The following is a 4,695-nucleotide window of genomic DNA, read 5'->3' as shown; positions in this document are numbered from 1 at the left end:
TCTATTTCAATTTCTCTTGTGGTCATTTGTAGAACCATAGCTCACCAACCAGCACCTGTATCCCACTTAGCAAATGTTACATTAACAAAGTCATAACAAGAATAATACCTCATGACCAAGTAGGGTATATTCCAGAAATGCAAAGTTGATTTAGCACTGAAAAATAAATCCATAGGGGTGCTGGGTGGCTCAGTCGGTTGAGCATCCGACTTAGGCTCAGGTCATGATCTCGCAGTCTGTGACTTCAAGCCCCGTGTCGGGCTCTGTGCTGACAGCTCAGAGCCTGGAGCCTGCTTCAGATTTTGTGTCTCTCTCTCTGCTCCTCGCCCGCTCATGCTCTGTCTCTTCCTCTGTCAAAAAGAAAATAAACATTGAAAAAAAATTTAAAAAAAAGAGAAAAATCCATAAAATTCACCACATTAACAGGATAAAATGATTACTTCAATAATTACTTTGGTAGAAGCAGAAAAAAACATTTGACAAAATTAACATTTTTTTCTTGATAAAATCCCTCAGCAAAATAGTAATAGAAGGAAACTCCTTATATTTTTTCCTTATACTTGTAATAGTCTTCCTACTTTAGCCTTTGTACCCTTAGAGTCTTTTCTCAACAGAGCAACAAAGTTATCTTGTTAAAATACAATTAGATTAATTTCACTTTTTGTCCAAAACACTCTATAGCTCCAAATTTTGCTTCTGCATTTTGTTTGAATTGGAAAGATATTAACTTAGCTGTATATATATGTGTGTGTGTGTATATAGATATGTGTGTGTATATAGATATGTGTGTGTGTGTGTGTATATATATATATATATATATATATATCATAACCTCTAAAGCAAGCACTAAAAAAAAATACAAAGATATATAGAAAACAAGCCAATAAATTAAGTGAGCTACCAAAAAAGAAAAGAAAAAGAAGATAAGAAAAGGAAATAAAGGAATAAAACCAGAGGAGACAAGCAAAAAAAGAAAAAAAAAGAGTAAAATAAAAATAGACTTACATGCAACCATCAATAGTTACATTAATGGTAAATGATCCACATATCAATTAAAAGACAGTGATCATTAGATGGAAAAATAAAAATATTTTTAATAGAGTCAACTATACATGGTCTAGAAAAAAGCCACTCTAACAGTAAAACAGTAGATGTGTTCCTATTATAATCAACAACAAGTATGCCTGCTACTTCTATTACTAATTAACATTATTCTGGAAAAATTTGCCAATGCAGTTGGGTAAGAAAGCAAATTAATAAATACAAATTTTGTACAAATAAAATACAAATATTGAAAAAGAAGAAGAAAAACTAATATTGTTTGTAGATGGCATCATTGTCTATGTATAAAATTCAAAAGAATAATCTGCAAAGCAACTAGGATTTATAAGAAAGATTAGTAGAGTAGTATTACAGAATAAAGCTCAATATTTTCTTATTTTAAAGCAATTACAAATTAGAAAATAAATACATTCTTAATAGCAAAACAATATAGAACACCTAAGAGTTAAACTCATGAGAAATGTGCAGACTCTCTGTGAAGAAAACCACAATATTGTTGTTGAAGGACATAAAGAAAACATGTCTAAATGGAGAACTATATCATGTTACCAACTAAGAAGACTTAATATTATCAAGATGTCAATTCTTCCCAAATAAATAAATAAATTCAGTGCAATCCCAGTGGGTTTGAGGATATATTTTTGGAAACTCAACAAATGATTCCAAAGTTCATCTGGAAGAATAATACATGAAACTAAATAAGAGATTTTGAAAATTATAGTAATGGTAGAATTTTTGACCTGTTAGAAAATAAATTATAATAGTATGTAAAATGATAATTAAAATATTACAGTACTGCCATAAAAACAAGCAACCAATGGAATAAAATTTAGAGTTTATTTTATTTATTTATTTTCTTAATGTTTATTTATGTACTTTTGAGACAGAGAGAGAGAGAGAGAGGGAGAGAGAGAGACAGAGAGACAGAGAGAGATGGTGAACAGGAAAGCGGCAAAGAGAGAGGGGGACAGAGAATCCCAAGCAGGCTATGCACTGTCAGCGCAAAGCCCGATGTGGGGCTCAAAATCACAAACTGCGAGATCATGATCTAAGCTGAAAACAAGAGTTAGACGCTTAACCAACTGAGCCCAGGCACCCCAGAATTTAGAGCTTAGAACTATTTCTGTATGAGCATATGATTAATGTGTAAATAGTGGTATCTTACATCAGTGGGAAAAATAATTTAATCTGCAAATAGTGAAGGAGTGCATGACTAACAATTATGGGGAAAATCAGCTAGATTAATACTTTTGACCACATTTAAAACAAATTCCAGGCTTATTAGAGATGTAAATTAAAAAATAAAATCTATAACACTAAAGGAATATATTTCTCAATATATAATCTTAAAGTGGTAAAGAAAATGTCACCAAAGGTATATAGGAAAATATTAAACTTGCTATAAAAATATATTTTATTTGGTAAAAGATTATATTAAAAATAAAACTAAAACAGGCAAATGACTAAGAAAAAGATATGCAACATACCTTTCAGGGAAAGCTTATATTAATCCATAGAAGGTTAACAGAGTCGTCAGAAGAAAACAAAAAATCACTAATAGACAATAAGGGAAAATTCTCAAAAAAAAGATAAAATTATTTGCCACCTAATAATTAAAAGTGGAATTTAAGGGGCATATCATATTAGAGTATCAAATAGACAAAGCTCTATCTACATAAGAATAGGAGGGGTGCCTGGGTGGCTCAGGCAGTTGAGTATTCGATTCTTGGTTTTGGCTCGGATCATGATCTCACAGTTGGTAGGATCAAGCCCCATGTTGCACTTCACACTGACAGCATGGAGCCTGCTTGGGACTCTCTCTCTCCCCCTCTCTCTGTCCCTCCCCTGCTTGTGTTTTCCCTCTCTCCCTCTTTCTCTCCCTCCCTTAAAAATAAATAAATAAATAAATACATAAATACATAAATAAATAAATAAATAAATACTTAAAAAAATAGGAAAATAGAAACACTCATATGCTAATGGAGTATACAAACAAAAAAATGTTTGTATAACATTTTGTTAAAGATTTTTTTTTCAGTGTTTACTTTTAAGAGGGAGACACACACACACACACACACACACACAGAGCATGAGCAGGGAGGGCAGAGAGAGATGGAGACACAGAAACCCAAGCAGGCTCCAGGCTCTGAGCTATCAGCGCAGAGCCCTATGCAAGGATCCAACTCATGAACTGCGAGATCATCACCTGAGCTCAACTGGCTAAGCCACCCAGGTGCCCCAAGATACACTTTCTTTAAAGAGAAAACCAGGGGAAAGCACGAACACAGTCCCCCACTACCACCAATTATGTAGTTGAGCTTCCCACATTTGAGGAAATTGCAAAGGTCAACACATCCAGAGTGTAATAGATAAGCCTCACCTTGGGAAAATCACCTTCATGATCATGGTATCGCCCCTGCCAGGTAAGTATTAAGATTTTTTTTTTAAGTAATCTACACCCAAAGTAGGGCTTGAACTTACAACCTGGAGATCAAGAGTCACATGCTCTACTGACTGAGCCAGCCAGGCATCCCTGTATAACTTTTCTGAAAAACATATTGGAATTCTTGAAATTTTGTTAATATACCACTTAAAGAAATTAATCCTAAAAAATAATGGATTTCCCTAAATGGACTATGCATAGACCTGCTTGTAAAGTTCCAGACAAAAGATACCTCTATCCAGTTTTCTCTAAGAAATAAAATCACAGTAACAATGAAAAGAGAGAGAAAAATGATCTTTGATAAAGCTAGAAGACACATGTAACCCTGTACTGTAATATCTGAGGAAGAGCCACCTGATGCCGGGAAATGCCTAAAAAGACATATGTGGCTAAAGATCTCAAACAAATCAGACAGAGCACAGCTATTCAAAGTATGTGGCAGGACCACAAGTGTTGCTTGAAACAATGGGAACAGGATGCATGGGCCTTTAGTGGGAGCTTCACTGGACCCCACAGAATAGGCAAAGGAGGTCGGACTAAACAAGGAAACATGCATTTTTGAGAGAATCAATGTGTCTTGTAGAAGGGTGAAGGAAATGGATCTTGAATTATGAAAAGTCCAGAAACTGTTGATTTCTTTGAACTAGGGAGAAAGGAAGGTTAAAAGAATTCACACACACACACACACACACACACACACACACACACACCACTGAGTCATAAAGAGCTTTGCTGTGAACCAAAGAAACTTACTGCTTGCCTGGAACACTGCTCTAGTCTCTCCCCTGAAGGAACCTCCCACAAGTAACTGGAAGAATTCACGTCATTCACAAAAGTAATAAGCAAAAAAGAACCAGCCAAGTATGTATGCAAAGTTACTTTCAGGAAAAGGAAGAAAAATGTGGGAAAAACAAGTGGCAGGTGATGAATACACACTAGAAAAATATGGCCACTGCTCAGATAAAAATCATGACCAAATATATGGTCATGAATAAAGACACTTAATGAATCAAAGAGCTCAAAGCAGAGAACTGGAGGAGATGAAACATGAGCTGGCAGACTTAAGAAATAAACAGAAGAAAAAAATAAATCCATCCAAGAAATCAAGGCCACATTGAGCAGCACAAACAGCCATCACTGAAATTACACCAAGGAACAGAAAAGGACTGAGAAAAGAAAGCAAAATGAAA

General features: G+C 34.7%; 1 non-coding gene across 1 annotated transcript; it reads right to left on the bottom strand.

Annotated features, from left to right (window-relative positions):
• Positions 1-3,329: 3,329 nt before the first annotated feature.
• On the bottom strand, positions 3,330-3,493 carry LOC115519618. The gene has a single exon (XR_003970613.1). It is a non-coding gene; the product is annotated as a U1 spliceosomal RNA (small nuclear RNA).
• Positions 3,494-4,695: the final 1,202 nt, after the last annotated feature.

Source organism: Lynx canadensis, chromosome B4 (genome assembly GCF_007474595.2).
Source record: "Lynx canadensis isolate LIC74 chromosome B4, mLynCan4.pri.v2, whole genome shotgun sequence".
Classification (NCBI taxonomy): domain Eukaryota; kingdom Metazoa; phylum Chordata; class Mammalia; order Carnivora; family Felidae; genus Lynx; species Lynx canadensis.
Note: the sequence above shows the minus strand (reverse complement) of the source record. Positions and strands in the feature narration are given on the sequence as shown.